Here is a 16,822-nt window from a genome sequence, read left to right on the forward strand (position 1 = left end):
CTCATTTCCTCCACGGGTTTACAGTGAATGAACTCACTGGCTCCCGGTACCCGCCTTTCTTTCCCTCTACCCTAGCTCGCCTGACGCTCGAGGAAGGCGATCGGCGACACGCATGCTGTCCGTCCGAGGAGGACACGCCACCTCATCCCCCTGCAAAAGGCGTAGCTCCGAAAACGCGCGCGCCAGCAACACAGCCCCCCAACCCCGCCCCGACTCCGGGCGGAAACAGCGCGGCGCAGGCGTACCCGCGCGCTGTCACCCGGAGTGCCCACTTCCCCCGTCCGGGCCTCAGCACTTTCACTTCCTCCCTCCGGCGCATCTGCTTCCGGGGCACGGAGGCCCCGCCCCTCCTCGGCTCCAACCCTCCTCGGCCCGAGGAGGGGGGGGGGGGAGGCCAGGGGGTGGGGATGAGCTCGTTGTTTGTTTACACGATGTGAGCGGAAAAGGAGACCAATAAAGTTTATTCTGGAAACAAAAGGGGGAGAAAAAAGCCAACAGGGGTGACAGAGAAAGGAGACGGGGGCGGGGGCGTGCGGCGGGGGCTCGCCCGGAGAGGGATCGAGAAGGAGAAAGCGGCAGTTCCGGTGCCGCCGCCGCCGCCGCGGCCGCTGAGGTCTCGGGCTGCCGCCGCCGCCGCCGCCGCCGCCGCCGCTGGGGCTGGGGCCGCCGGCGAGGCAGGGCTCGGGCCCGGCCGGGCAGCTCCGGAGCGGCGGGGGAGAGGGGCCCGGAGGCGGGGGCCGCGCCGCCGGCTCTCCTCTCCCTCGGCGCTGCCGCCGCCGCCGCCGCCGCCCGCGGGGCTGGGACCCGATGCGGCTGGAGCCGCGGAGGCTGGAGCAGCTCGGAGCGTGAGTACTCAGAGCGCGGACCCGCCGGGCGCGGGCGCGGGCGCGGGGACCGGCGCGGTGGGGATGGGGATGGGGACCGGGTGGGAGCCGGGGACTCCCGGGCGCGCCCGCCCGCCCGCCTGCCGTGCTGGGCGGGGGCTGCCCACCCCTGTGTGTCGGCCGCCGCAGCGAGTTCGCCGGCGATCGCCGCTCCCCTCTCTGCCTGGCCTGCCACCGGCCTCACCCCGATGCACACACCAGGGCTCCCTCTCTTTTCCCCCGCAGCCGCTGCCTCGCTCCTTGTTTCCTTCCTCTCCCATTTTTGGTGATGGGGCGGCTTAGGAGCTGAGGAAGTGCGCCCAGGGCCGCCGCCCCGGCCACGGGAGCGCGGTCCCCCCCCCTCCCCTCGCCCCCTTGCACGCCCACCCGGCCCGCGGGTGGCGGGGGGCTGCTGCGAGCACCTGGGCGGGAGGGACCCCCCGTCGCGGAACCGCGGGCTGGTCCGCAGGGGCTGTCAAACCTCCGGACCACGGCCCCGCCGACCCCGCGACCCTGCGATTGCCTCGTGCGGGTTTAAATCGCCCGGCTGGGGCGCCCAGGAAAACCGCACCCCCACCCCGCAGCTCCTCTCTCACCCTTCCTCTCGAGGTTGTTTTGTGTGTGTGTGTGTTGTTGTTGTTGTTGTTGTTGTTTTTTCCCTTTTGACCGTGACCATCCAACGTGTGGATCTTTTCATTCATAGACCTGAGAGTGAGACATTGTCTCGTGGTTGGTGTGTTTCCCAAGTCTCTTCTGTGATGCTGGTTTCGTAACTCCCCTAAGTGGTTCAATCGGGAAGACGGGGTAGCGCCCGCTGACCGCGGCCCCCCCGGGTTTATTTTAGGATGCCGGAGGAGCAGTGGTGACGGTGGCTGGTTCCTAGACTCGGGAATCGAAAGCTACTTTCTTAGATGTCAATAACTGGAGAGCTTATTGACACAGCTCCCTGCAGGGAGAGGGAGCGCAATAAGGGGAAGCTTTTAGAGAAAACAGCCCGCACCTTCTTTCATGACACAGAGCTGTGATTTCGGTGGTTTTTGTGGAGGAGTCGAGGGTGGGTGGGGTGGGGTGCAGCTTCCTCATTTGAGCGCTGTGCCTTTGTGCACGTGCGGAACCCGGGCTGGTGTAAGGTTTGGAGCCGTAGTTTGAGAAGCCTGGGAGAAGCCCTTAGAAAAAACTTGGGTAGGTAAACTCCCGGTAACTCAAGTCGGGTGTTTTCTACGGGCTGCGTTGGAGCCACTGCGGGTGGTGTCGGTCGCATGTTTCCCAGCGTAGAAAGTAGATTCTCTGGTTATCTGCTTACGTTATTGCACCGCACAAAAATGTGTGTGCTGGGTTGCCTGTTAAGAAAAGACTTGGAAATACTTAGGATACCGTGTTGCCAACTTCATTTGGATGAATTAGGACACAAGCAGCTACAGCATAAGAATTTGTGACTATGTCTGTTGTGTTCAAGTGTTAAGATTTTTTTTTTTTAACCGAACTGTTGAATTCTGGTTGACAGCCTAGCTCTCTATCTAAACACCACATGTTCTGGAAAATTTTAAATATCAGATGAACTGTTCTGCAGTGTCATATTTATCTGAAGATGATCCAGTGATGTGTGTGTATATGTGTTGGGTTTTTTTTGTTGTTTTTTTTGTGGTTTGTTTGCTTGCTTGCGTTTTAGTTTTCTCAGTTTGTGTTTTGAGATAAAATTAAATAAAATTTCATCAGTACGTTTTTTTCAGAAGTATATCATTGGCTGAGTGTACAGTTTGAAAGGCATTGCTATCAGTTTTAGTTGAAGAATTAAAAATGAGCCACACATACATGCAGATCAGTGTTTTTATATCAGTGTTTTAAAATGGTAAGTAAATTGGATATAGCATTAAAGAGATGTCGCTAAATATAAATACTGTACTTAAACTGAAAAGTTACGTGGAAGTGTGTATTCTCGTGGGGCGAGGTAGATGTAAAAAGGAGACTGTAAGAGAGCAGAGGCTTTGCCTGGTTCTGTGTGTTGCACTTCTGGAGGCAGCGCTTCCTTCCTGCCAGGATAAGATCCTCTCCATCCCAAATATCCCCCTTTAAAAAAACACACAAAAAACTAAACTTATAAATAAAATACTTATATAATAATGTAGATCATAATAACATTTTTTCCTAAAACAGTTTACTTTGTGTGTGACTTTCCTTGTTAGTTCCCTTTATTGAATAAAGATTTTTTAAACATTCACTAGTACCATTTAAAAGACATTTCCTTTGTTGATCTGTTTATTTGAAGAGCTAACTTAATCCCCATTTGATCCTTTTAGCAACTAGAGTAGCCTTAAAGAATTGGTTCTTTATTATTTGCATATTGAATGCAGATGTAGGGTAGCTTCTTTAATTGAAGCATCATAAATGATTTCATCTCTGGTGAAAATATTTATGATCTTAAAAATTGTGCAACTTTACTAGCCTAAATCTCGTAATATCATGGTTTATATTTTATTAGCGCAGTTATCAAGCTGTTTTCTTAAGTATTATTTATCCTGAACTATACAACAGTCCCATAAGTAAGGCAGTATTACTATCTCTGGGAAATGATATTTTAATCTAAGGCCAGACAGGTGTCAAATGATAGACTTGTTGATAAAAAAAAAACCACAATGTTTTCTGATTCCTTTTACTATATCATACCATTTCTAACCTGCTTTTTAATAGATAAAGAAACAATGGACCTACAGAAGTTTAGTTAGTTAAGATAATCTTTTATTTGCAATATATTTCTAATTCCCTGTGGTTTTTAATCCTAGCTGGTTATTAGAATCATCTGGTTACCTAGTGAAAAATACCAGTGTCAGAGTCTTATTCCCAGAAATGCTGATTTAATTGGTTTAAGATGGAGCTCAGACATCTGTTTTGTTTGTTTGCTTTTAAAGCTCCTCAGATAATCCAATAGATAAGATTGTAAAGTCCTTGCTCTCAAGGACCTGTGTGATTTGGTCCTTCTCTCTCTAGGTACATGTCTCCTCCCTTCTATAGCTCCTCCTAAAGTATATGTGCACTCCACACCCCATCCTTAACTAGCTGACTCCTACTCATCTTTCATTATTACCTCCTTTGACAAGTCTAGTCTGGGTTAGGTGTCCCTGCTTCCTGTTCCCATAGTGTCTTGTACTCTCACCATCATAGCATTGACTCACCACATTCTAATTGCCTATTTGTCTGTACCCTCCACCGGGATGTAAATTCCATGAGGTTAGGTACCCCTTTTATCTCACATACAGTTGCATTCTTACTGCCATGCACAGGAGCCAGTATAAAATAGGCACTTTACTAACTGAATAAATAAGCATATTGACAGATGACTTTACAATATGTAATAATTTATAAATACTAAGTTTTTATTCTTGCCAAAAACATTTAATAATTTTGGTCACTAAAAATGTACATCCCTGAACTTGTCACATGAATTTCACTTGGAGACTCGATGTTATATTACATGCAAATTATATCAAGAATGACACTTACCCTAGTTGGTTTGACAGTGGATGATAGAGCATCAGCCTGCGGACTGAAGGGTCCCCAGTTCAATTCTGGTCAAGGGCACAAGCCAGGTTTAGGGCTCAATCCCCCGTAAGCGGTCCCGGGCAGGAGGCAGCCGATCAGTGATTTTCTCTCATCATTGATGTTTTTATCTCTCTCTCCCTCTCCTGCCCTTTCCGAAATCAATAAAAAATATATACATATGTATATATATATATATATATATATATATATATATATATATATATATTTTTTTTTTTTTTTTTTTTGGAGTGGTGGGACGGGAGGGAATGACAAACACACACCCGCGAACAGAAATCAAGAGCATTATTATCCACTAACTGCACTGGAAATCAGGAGACTTGAATTCAAATCCCAGTTTCACCATTAGTGTTGTGCACTTAGGTAAGTTTCATTCTCTTTGGACCTCATCTGTAACACAAAGGAATTGTACTGATGCTTTATGTGGTACTAGTGTTTTAGCCTTAAAATCGCATGAATACTAAAAATATTGGCTTTGGAATCTGAAGCTCCTTGATTGAAAATCTGGTTCTTACAGTTAGTGGCACAATTACTTTGGACAGATGTCCTATCTGCTTATGGGAGTAATTGCTACTCGATAGAGCTGTTTTTGTTTGTTTGTTTTTTAATTAAATGAGACATATAGATCCAAGAGAGTTTTTACCCTGGATCAGGTGTTTAATAAAGGTTCATTTCTGTTCCCCTTCAGAGGTATTAAGAGTTAACGAATGAACTTGGCAGAGATAACATACTCGGTTTGTGTAATAAATCCTATTTTCCACTTTGCTGGCTGCTAGTGTTACAGGTGTGACTAAGGAGAGACCAAAAACCTCTGTGGCTTTTAGTTTCATTTTACTAGAATCCCATTCCATTGTCAAACATCAAGGTGTTAGTCAACCTGCTTGGAAAATCGTTATGCCTAGAAGTAACTTTGCACACAGTGTAATAATACCTCTGCTGAAGTTTCTTAATAAATTGATAATTTTTGTATAAATTAAATTGACTTGCCTCAGTTCTTAACATAAACATGTTTATGTTTATAGGACATCTTTTTAACAATCCTTTTGGGGAAAAATACTATAATAAAATTAAAACTGTGGGTAAGAGAAACTGAAGTATTAGGGTATAAATAAGAAATGAGAGGCAAAACTGAAGTCTAAGGATTCAACTTGCAGGCTTGAGAGTTCCATCATTCTAAAGATGACTCAAACTGAGATATACTGATATGTATCTTATTCACATTTAATCCTTTATTATATGAATCAACTGATCCTGATTGAGAAAGTTTTAGGTGTTCTTTCTCCTCTCCCTAACTATACAGCTTGGGGAGTTTAAGGTTGAAATGCTTCCATTGCCAGGTAGCTCAGTTGGTTAGAGAATCATCCCCATACGCTAAAGGTTGCAGGTTCAATCCTGGCCAGCGCAGAAACAACCAATTAATGCGTAAATAAGTGGAACTACAAATCAGTGTTTCTCTCTAAAATCAATCCATTAAAAAATTAAAGTTAAAATGCTTCAATAAAGAGTTTGTAAGTTTGTAATAAAAGTAGTAGCTTAGTACTTTTCCTTCAAGTTTAATATTTTTTAAAATGAAACTGTATAGAGCTCTGATCTGGATGGCTGGGAAACTAAATTCCAATACCAAATTGCTACTTTGTACTTTTGGGGGGAGGAGGAGAGAGGAGGAAGATTGTATCACATCTTTGCCTCTTTTTCGGCATTGATACAATAGGAATTGTAATATGTTGCCTTTCAAATAACTCATATAACTAATAAGTGCATAAAATTATTTAAGAAATAATGTATATATGATCATCATTATTTTAAATTTATATCTAATACAAGAATAACATTTTTTTTTGTATTTGACCTGAAAATTAAGTATTCGTTTCTTCTGTATCATTTTATTAGCTAGTTCGGTAAATTACCTAAATTACACTCTCTTATAAAAGGTTAAGTTTTAGTAACTTTTTAGCATATAATTGCAATTTTTAACCAAGGAATCTTTGTATCAGGGCCAGCATTGCCATTTGAAATAAACATGAGATATAAAAAAGAGTAAGAATTCTTACAAACCAGGCTTACCTGGTACACTTATGAGTTTAAATATTTGTGTAGTGGAAACCAAAGAAGTTAGTGTTGCAATGTGAAAAATGCTGCATTAGGACAGAATCATTCTGCTCTGATCACTTCTCCTTTGCCTAACTCACCAGGAGTTAATGAGACTCAGTGGGGAGATATATCTTATACTATAAAGTACTATAAAAATCTAAAGCAATATTATGAAGATAATTTTAAGCATAAATTTTTTAACAGGAGGGGGCCATGTTTGTATTCAATATTTTTAAATGTGTTTTTATTGATTTTAGAGGGAATAGAAGGGAGAGGGAGGGAGGGAGAGAAACATAAATCTGCTGCCTTCTGCATGTCCCTGCTGAGGATCAAGCCCCCAAACCAGGCATGTGCCCTGTCTACGAATCAAACTAGCAACCTTGGGACAACACTCAACCATCTGAGCCACACCAGCATACTGTATTCATTCTTATTTCCTCAGCACCTAGCATGATGCCCAAATGTAGGTAATCAGTAAGCATTGATGTTTTTAGAGTACAATCATAATTGAAAATCATAATACTTTTCTATTATTTACCATATATATATATATATATATATATATATATATATATATATATTGCTAGTAAATATTGATTTTTTACAGAGGGGGATAGTGAGTTAGAAATAGCGATGAGAGATCAGCTGCCTCCTGCACCTCCTACTGGGTATGTGCCCACAACCAAGGTACATGCCCTAGACCAGAATCGAACCTGGGATTCTTCAGTCCACAGGCCAACGCTCTATCCACCAAGCCAAACCGGTTAGGGCAAGCTATATTCTTTAAACTATTTGAAAAGCAGGTAAATTGCTATGTGCCAGTCTTAGTTAATCATTTATTAAGTACAGATTTGAAGCATATATTGATAGAAATACTTTTCTGAAAGTTGTTAACTAGTTATATATTTTTATTGATATTTGGAGATATTTTTTACAAAGATTGATAGGTTAAGAGGAGGCTTATGCTAGGGTGAAAAGAATACTAGATCAGAAATCTGAAAATCTGGGTTCTGTATTGAACTATTAACTAGCTGTTTGGTCTTAGATCTTAACCTTTCAGTACTTGTTTCTTCACCTTCAAAATTTTGAAGGTTCTTTACAACTCCCAAACTCTATGAAATTACTAGTAGTATAAACTATTTCTAGCCCTGGTTGGGTAGCTCAGTTGGTTAGAGCATTGTCCGATACACCAAGGTTGTAGGTTCAATCCCCAGTCAGGGCACATACAAGAAGCAACCAATGAATGAATAAATAAATGGGACAACAAATCTCTTTCTCTTTTTTTCTTCTCTCTCCCTCTCATCAATAAAAAATAAAATAAAAGCATAAAGTCTAATTCTGATTTCATAGAAGATGAAAGGAAGCCACTTCTAGGAGGATAGTTTATCTCAGTTTGTGGTATTTTTCAGAAGATAAAATAGTTTTCCCTGCTTTTTTATAAATTTGTATGCATTTTAAAATGTTTTTATTGGTTTTAGAGAGAGAAGAAGAAGGGAGAGGGAGAGAAAGAAAGAAATATTAGTGATGAGAGAGAATCATCAATTGGCTTTCTCCTGCACATCCTCCACGGAAGATCCAGCCCACAACCCAGGCACACAACCCAGGCATGTGCCCTGACTGGGAAGTGAACCGTGACCTCCTGGTTCATGGTTCCATGTGCCCCTGCTGAGCCACACCAGCTGGACTAAATTTGCACGTGTTTAAAGGTCCTTAAGTGAAATTGTATGGTCAAGTCATGCTGCCATCAGAAAAAAATGGACTGGAAATTTTATTTTATTTTATTTTGTGAAACCATCAGTGACTGGAGACTCAGACTTACTGCATGCATGACCATTTACTTACTAGCACTGAGAGCAATTTAATAACTGACAGGCCTGGAGTGTAGATCATCCATTGCACACCAGTTGCCAGGGTTGTAAAGGCCAGCAAACCTGTCACAACACTCTTAATAGCCACTGGCCACTGTCCTCATTAAAGACTTCTAGGAAAATACGTTCCATAGTTTCCTTAGGTAACTCATCCCACTAGATGGTTATTAGAAAAAGTGTAATGTTAATTCCAGAGGCAGAGTAAGCCTTTTTTTTTTTCTAGATGAATCCTCTGTTGTGCAAATACGTTCATGGTTGACAAAAATCATTGTCCTTGATCGGAAACTAATGGTGTTTGCTATTGATTTGTTGTTTCTATAAATGTTCAAATTACTCACCTTCAACTTTTGAATAATTTTTAACCAGCAGACTGTTGGAGTATATACGTACTTTCAACAAACAAAGCATATTTCTGTAGCTTATTTTTCTTTCAGAGATTGTACTTTTCCAAGTAATTTTCTGATGGACTTACTGCAGGGGTAGAGCTGAAATAGTTTTCCATCTTGAAGCAATTTACTGTCTTTACCTAAAAGCAAGTGAATTATGTTTGTTTTTCCTTAAGAAGTTAATGTCTTGCAAGTGCAAAAATGTTGGAGTACTTTTTGCTAAATAAGTAAGTATTCTGTGAATGTAGACTATGGAGTGCATTATCAAATGTGAAGTAGCATTAATGGGAAATATAGTAGGGAAAACTATTGAAATTAGGTACCGTATTTTCCGGCGTATAAGACGACTTTTGAAATGAAAAAAAGTCAACCAAAAATCGGGGGCAAAAGACCAAAATTGCACAAAAATTACCTGCAGATCTTGACGGCAAAGTAAGTCTTTTCTTTGAAGTGGGTGGTAGTCTTATACAGCAAATTTAGGCCTAAGCCTATGTTTTAACTGTAAAATTAGGGGGTCGTCTTATACGCCGGAAAATACGGTACTGCTAGAAAGCTCAGTCTGAAATCAAACCATACATGACAGCAGAGGAAGAAAAATTTATGTTTCAAACTGTCATTTTTATAGTTATAAATATTAGTAGTAAAAATGATTTTTTATTTAAATCATTTTTTATTTTTCAATTACAATTGACATACATTATTATGTTAGTTTCAGGTGCACATCCTAGTGATCAGACATTATTTAACTTACTAAGTGATAACTTCAATAAGTCTCATACCCATCTAACACCATATATAGTTATTAGGGTATTATTGACTCTATTCCCTATGCTGTACTTTACATCCCCATGATTTTCTGTAATAACCAATTTGTACTTCCCATCCCTTCACCTTTTTTACCCATCTCCCAACAATCCTCCCATCTGACAACCATCAAAATGTTCTCTTTATCTATGAGTCTGTTTTTATTCTGCTTATTTTGTTTTTTAGATTCAATTATTGATAGATATGTATTTATTTCTGTTTTAATGTTTATACTTTAATCTATTTTCTCTTCTTCATTTAAAAAAAAGACCTTTTAACATTTCTTGTAATTTGGTTTGGTGGTGGTGAACTCCTTTAGCTTTTTTTTCTGGGAGGCTCTTTATGTGTTTTATTATTGTTTCTAAGTGATAGCTTTGCTGAGAAGAGTAATGTTGGTTGTAGGTACTTGCTTTTCATCACTTTGGATATTTCTTGCCACTCCTTTCTGATCTGCAAAGTTTCTGTTGAGAAATCAGCTGGGAGTTCCCTTGTATGTAACTAACTGCTTTTCTCTTGTTGCTTTTAAGATTGTTCCTTTGTCTTTAACCTTTTTGTGTTTTAATTATAATGCATCTTGGTGAGGGCCTCTTTGGGTTCATCTTGTTTGGGATTCTCTGTGTTTCCTAGACTTGTATGTCTATTTCCTTCACCAGGTCAGGAAAGTTTTCTGTCATTTTTGCAAATAGGTTTTCAATTTCTTGCTCACTCTCTTCTTCTCCCACCCCATGATATGAATGTTGGTATGCTTGAAGTTGTCCCAGAGGCTCCTTACACTATCCTCATTTTTTGGATTATTTTCTCTTTTTGCCGTTCTGATTGGGTGTATTTTGCTCCTTATACTAGTGTTTCAAATTGCTGATAGTTCTTGATTTCATCTACTCTACTGTTGGTTCCCTATAAATTATTTTTCATTTAAGTTACTGTATCCTTCATCTCTGATTGGCTCTTTTTTATGATTTTCATGTCCTTTTCTATGCTGTGGAAGTTCCTTGAGCATCCTTATTGCCATTGATTTGAACTCTGCATCTAGTACGTTGCTTGTCTTCATTTTTTTTTTCTTCCCCCCCCCCCCCCCCACCCCCACCTCTAGAGTTTTGTTCTGTCTTTCATTTGAGACATGTTTCTTTGTCTCCTCATTTTGGCAGCCTCCCTGTGTTTGTTTCTGTGTGTTGGGTAGGCTACTATGCCTTTCAGGCTTGCTACACTGGCCTAATGTAGTGATGTTCTATAGGTTCCAAACTGGGTACTCCAAGTGTGCCTCCTCCTTACCCAACATGTGAGCTGTTACACCCTTCTGTTGTAGTTGAACCTTGATTGCTGTTGGCACGTCAATGGAAGGGATTTACTCCCAGGGCGAGCAGCTGCAACCACTGACCACTATGGAGAAAGATCAGCTGTGCAAGGGCCCATGCCACAGAGTAGGACTTAAGCAGGGCTCTGGTGTGCATCACTTGTGGAGGCATTTGGGTGGTGCTTGGACCTGGTCTGAAGCTGTCCACTGGGTGCACTAGCTCTGGGGCCTCCTGGGAAGTATAGACCAAGATCAGCCACTGCCTGTGTCTGCTCAGGGCCACTTGGCATGGGCTACAAATGGTTGCTGCTTGTGCTGTGCTTGGAAGTGCCAGGTGGAGGCCAAGTTAGGAACCAAGGCTGGCTGCTGCTAGTGCCAGGCCTTGGGCCACTTAGTGAGAGGAACAAGGCACACTGAGGCCAGATGCTGTTTATTTGAGAGATTTTAGGAAAGTCTGAAACATGAGTGGAGACAGGCTATTCATATTGAAAAACCACTGGAATCAGCTTGGGTGGCTCAGCAAGTTGGGTGGGGTTTCAGGGAATCACCAGGATGGGCAAACAGTGTGAGCCATGTAAATGAAGACTCAGTTATGGCTCCCACCTGCCAGCTCTGTAGGAAGGTGGGGGAAGGGGTCTCAGAAAGGGGCCTCTGACAGCACTTTTGTATGGCAGAAAGCTGTATGCATGCGCCCTCCTTCCCTCCCACCTCCCCGCCTTCCTTCCCTTCACCACCACCACCATACACACACAGCTCTTGCCCTCCTTCCAGACAGTTCATTTTCTCATCAAATGTCTCCCTGGTGCCTTTCATTCTGCTGTCCCAGCTGGAGCTCACGGGGAGTGAGTTCAAGTAAGTCCGTACACAAATCTTTTAAGAGGAGCTGCCTGGGACTCCAACAGACTCTGTCTTAGCCACAGTCTCTGTTGGTTTTTACAGCAGAGCTAGAACCCTGAGCTGGGGAGCCTGTTGTCCAACTTGGACTCCTCCCTCATCCCAATGGAATCTCCCCAACTTTACAGATAGATAATCACAGAAGTGAAACTTTTAAATGCAATGACAAAGTTTTACTTTTCCAGTTAGCAATATGTTTTTTCTTATGGTGGTGCAGCTGGTGGAGGTGCTCAGGTATTTCTCTTGGCAGTCTAAATTGATTTAATCCTTTTAGAAAGCAAGTCAGCGATTTTTGTGCCTTTAAAATTAACATATTTTAATCCCATATGTCCATTTGCAGCATTATATATAACTAGAGACCCAGTGCATGAAAATCATGCACTGGTAGGGTCCCTAGGCCTGGCCGGTGATCAGGGCTGATCAGGGCCTTCCTTCCCCAGGCTGCTGGCTGGGGCCTACTTTTGTTCTGCACCGCCTCCTGGTGGTCAGCACATGTCATAGCGAGTGGTTGAACTCATGGTCGGTTGAACTCCTGAGGGGACAATTTGCATATTAGCCTTTTATTATATAGGATAGTGGAAATTTTAACAGTTTAAATATTCAACAAGTAAGCTACTGGTATCTCCCGATAGCAATAGGTAGTCATAGAAGGCTATTGTTTCTGAAGAGTTTACAGTAATTAGAGGATATATTTTTAAAGTGAAAAAAGCAAAATAGAACGTTATTATACTATTTGAGCACAACTTATAAGCCAATACGTATAGAAAAAAATTCTGTAAAAGAATACATTAAAAAATGCGTGATTTACACGAGGGGACCTGCAGCGAGGACAGTGGCAAGTGTTCAGAAAGAAGTGAAGAAAATGAGAGAAAGGCTTTGACTGAGGACGATAATGTTGGGTGCTATTAGATATGGAACCTTGTACCTAAGTGAACCAATAATTGATTGCCTATCAGATCCAGATTCTTTCGATAGTAAGAATTATGAAGCGGTTTTGGCTGCCTTGCCTAAGTGGCAAGAGTGTCAGCCTGAGGACTGATGGGTCTGGGGTTCAATTCCAGTCAAGGGCACGTGCTCAAGTGGGAAGCATTTGGAAGCAGCTGATCAATGATTCTCTCTCATTGTTGATGTATTTATCTCTCCCTCTCCCTGCCTCTGAAATCAATATTATATGTCTATAAAATAAAACTCACACCTTAAAAAAAAACAGAAAAAAAAAGAATACATTAAAAAATGGTAATAATGGTTGCTTCAGGCATGTTTTTCACTAATTTGTTTTCCTCATTCTTCTGTGCACCCCTGTATTTTGAGTCAGTACAGAGCACAGTCCTAAATATTAATAGACACTTCAGTCAGTATTTAAGTGAATGAATTTCTGTAAGCATGAATTACTTTTATACTGAAAGAAATCTGAATACAATCTACATCTAAATTAAGAAAAGAAGTGTGGGAAGCACTCTAGAAAGAAACCTTATTACTATTATCTTACACTTAGATTTCCAGAATTCAAAATGTTTTCACAGTTCCAGTTTATATGATCCTTTTCTGTTAATAGCATTACTTGCCTAAGTTAGAAATTTCTGTTGACCTTGACTCTGACCTATCAACTCCAACTGATCATCAAGTTTTGGGTTTTTCTAATTAGAAATGTCTCCTGATGCCACCTCCATCCTTCCATAGTCACTGCCTTAGTTTCCTCCTTTCCATATCACTGCAGATCCCAATCAATCCACTTTTCTTTTTTATTTTCCAAACTGCTGCCAAAATTAGCAGACATGTAAGTAACTAGAAGGATTTTGTGAATGTGCTATAATAAATAGGTTCTGTAGAAGAGAGAGATTGACACTGCTTTTACACAGCTGCCAAAGTATCACCCAAAAAATTAAAAATTAAAGCTCAGTAATTCCTTATCGCCTAGGTTGCTGCTTCGCAAGCCGTGGGTATATAAGAATCACATGGGGCTGCCAAAACCGGTTTGGCTCAGTGGATAGAGCATCGGCCTGCAGACTGAAAGGTCCCAGGTTCGATTCCGGTCAGGGGCATGTACCTTGGTTGGGGGCACATCCCCAGTAGGGGGTGTGCAGGAGGCAGCTGGTCGATGTTTCTCTCTCATCGACGTTTCTAACTCCCTCTCCCTCTCCCTTCCTCTCTGTAAAAAAATCAATAAAATATATTATAAAAAAAAAAAAAGAATCATGTGGGGGAATCATGTCAAAATGTGAGTTACCCAGCCTGGCCAATGTGGCTCAGTGGTTGAGGGTTGACTGGTGTATCAGGAGGTCACCGTTGGATTCCGGGTCGATTCCCAGCAGGGTACGTGCAGGAGGCAGCCAATCAATGATTCTCTCTCATTATTGATGTTTCTATCTTTCTCTCCCTCTCTCTGAAGTCAATAAGAACATGTTTAATAAAAAGCAATGAGCTGAGGGAGGGGGAAGTGAGTTACTCAGACCCTACAAAATATGATTCAGTTGATCCATGTGCCTGGGAATATGCATTTTAACAAGCCTTCCCATTCTTGGTCCTCATGCATGTGATCCCAGGACAAGGATTTGAGGAACACTGACCTTGGAATAAAGTGCAAGCTCATTAATTTGCTGTAGTTCTCCTCATAGTTTGGTACCAGGCCATATTTCTGTATGCGATGTGTTTTTTATATTTTTTCCTCACTGAACACCTTACAACCCAGCCATTTTGAACTGCCTCAGACTTACCGAGCCTTTCTAGACTCCTGTGCTTGTTGTGCACATGTTGTTCCTGGCTCTCAGAGCCCCTTTTATTATGACTGCTTCTCCCAATAACTATGGACCTGGCCCACTGTCTTCAGCTTCTGATAATCTGTTTACAGTATTCCTGGACTCATTCTCCTAGGTGGAGTGGGTCTCTCCCTCCTCTGTATTTTCCTAGGTTCTATTTATTACAACAGACACATACTAAGTGTTTGCTTACTTACATATGTATCTTCCTCAATAGACTGTGAGCCTCTTGAGTTCAAGGATTTATCTTGTCCCTCTATCATAATCCTGGCACAGAATAATTGCATAATAAATGTTTGTCATGTGATTTAACAATCCAATAAAGAATGCAAGGAAAGAGTGATTAGTCTCATTTTTCAGTGAGAAAATAGATCTCTTATTATTAAGTATTTGCCTATAATTTCTCAGCTTGTAAGTATAGACTTGAGATTTATACACAAGAAATCTGGCTTGCTTCCTTTCTGATTTTGAGCTTTACAGGAAAGGTACAATATCACAGTAAAATTACACAGACACACACATATTCCTTTTTAAGCTTCACTCTCCCGTCATCCTCCCCCCCCCCCCCCCCCCCCCCCCGCTCACATATCATGGGGAGAAACGATATTTTAATAAACTTTTTCATCAGTCCTATTTTATAAAATAATACCTATTCACCCAAAGCAGGAACTAATTACTGGGTATTAAACTGTCTTTCAGTTTCATAACCACCTCCTATACTCTGCTTTGTGATATTTATGTGTATCTCTTGCAGAAATTTGGGACCTAATGGGGTAGCCAAAAATACTTTTTAAAAGTTAAACTCAACTGATATTTATGTAGGTAACATCCAATTCTGTAACAATTAAGACAAAAGGGTATATATGTATAAGTATTCAGTGGGTTTCCATCATATTTTTTAAAGCTTGATTTCCAAAGTTTAGACTTCAGTCTTTAGGTGTTGATGGAAATCAACCACCAGCTGCAGAGTTCAGATTCACTATGCCATAGAATACATGTAGCTATGGCTTAAGCCAAATGTTAGCAATGAAATATTTAGTAGCAACTGTTCTTTTAAAAGAAACATTTTAGATAATTAGAATCATCTTGTAACATCCTTATACCCAGCTGTCAGCTTTTTACTTTTTCTGCCAATATTTCTAGAACTGAAATCAAGAAAATGGAAATTAGGTAGCATACTTTGAAATACACTACACACTTGAAAAACTTTTATATCTTATAAAGATTTCCAAATAGAGTTCCTCAGTCAGTGTCTCAAAAAATTATAAAAAGCTAAAATAACCCACTCAAATATTAAGTTGAAATCTATACATTAGTAAATAATAAGAGCATTTGAGGAATTGAAGAATGCCTCTCTAATAGCCACTGGACTTGAAGATTATCAAAGTAAACTTGAGCATTTTAACTTCACTTTTGAAATTTTCTGCTACTGTTTCACTTTGCTACCATGTTTTATCAGCTTCTCACTATATCGTTCCATCATCCCTTTCTTTAAAAATCTTTATTGTTGAAAGTATTACATATGTCCCCTTCCCTCCCCGCTTTGCCCACCTCCACCACCCCAGTTCCCCAGGCCTCACCACCTTGGGTTAGGCATATATGCATACAAGGTCTTTGGTAGGTTACCTCCCACCCACTCTCCTTTCTTCTTCTTCCCTCTAAGATGCCTCATTCTGTTCCATTCTTCCATGTCTCTAGCTCCACTCCATTCATCAGTTTATTTTGTTAATTAGATACCCTATATGTGTGAGATCATGTGATACTTATCTTTTTCTGACTGACTTATTTCACTTAGCATGATACTCTCTAGTTCCTGCCATGCTGTCTCGAAGAGTAAGAGATTCTTCTTTTTTACTGCTGCCTACTATTCCATAGTATAAGTGTACCACAGCTTTTTTATTCACTCATCTACTGATGGGCACTTAGGCTGTTTCCAGATCTTAGCTATTGTAAATTGTGCTGCTATGAACATAGGGGTATATATTCTTTCTTCTGACTGGTGTTTTGAGTTTCTTAGGATATATTGAATATTTCTAGAAGTGGGATCACTGGGTCAAATGGAAGCTCCATATTTAATTTTTTGAGGAAACTCCATACTGTTTTCCATAATGGCTGCACCCCACCTGCATTCCCACCAGCAATATACTAGGGTTCACTTTTCTTCACATCCTCGCCAACTCTTGTCATTTGTTGATAGTAGCTATTCTGAGTGGTGTGAGGTGATACCTTATTGTCATATTAATTTGCATCTCACTGATGATCAGTGACTTTGAGCGCTTTTTCATGTCTCTTGGTCATCTGGAAGGAGCAGTGT

At 41.2% G+C, this 16,822-nt stretch overlaps 1 protein-coding gene across 3 annotated transcripts in view; it reads left to right on the plus strand.

The window, feature by feature from the left end:
* The first annotated feature begins 707 nt into the window (after positions 1-707).
* The window catches only part of PIK3CA (phosphatidylinositol-4,5-bisphosphate 3-kinase catalytic subunit alpha), a 70,579-nt gene continuing 54,464 nt past the window's right edge, over positions 708-16,822 (plus strand). For all 3 annotated transcript variants that reach the window (XM_036444023.2, XM_045583700.1, XM_036444024.2), the window contains exon 1: positions 708-845. The gene's annotated coding sequence lies outside the window, so the exon portion shown is untranslated. The remainder of the gene's footprint in view (positions 846-16,822) is intronic.

The sequence above is a fragment of the Pipistrellus kuhlii genome, unplaced genomic scaffold, assembly GCF_014108245.1.
Source record: "Pipistrellus kuhlii isolate mPipKuh1 unplaced genomic scaffold, mPipKuh1.p scaffold_m20_p_2, whole genome shotgun sequence".
In the NCBI taxonomy this organism is placed as follows: domain Eukaryota; kingdom Metazoa; phylum Chordata; class Mammalia; order Chiroptera; family Vespertilionidae; genus Pipistrellus; species Pipistrellus kuhlii.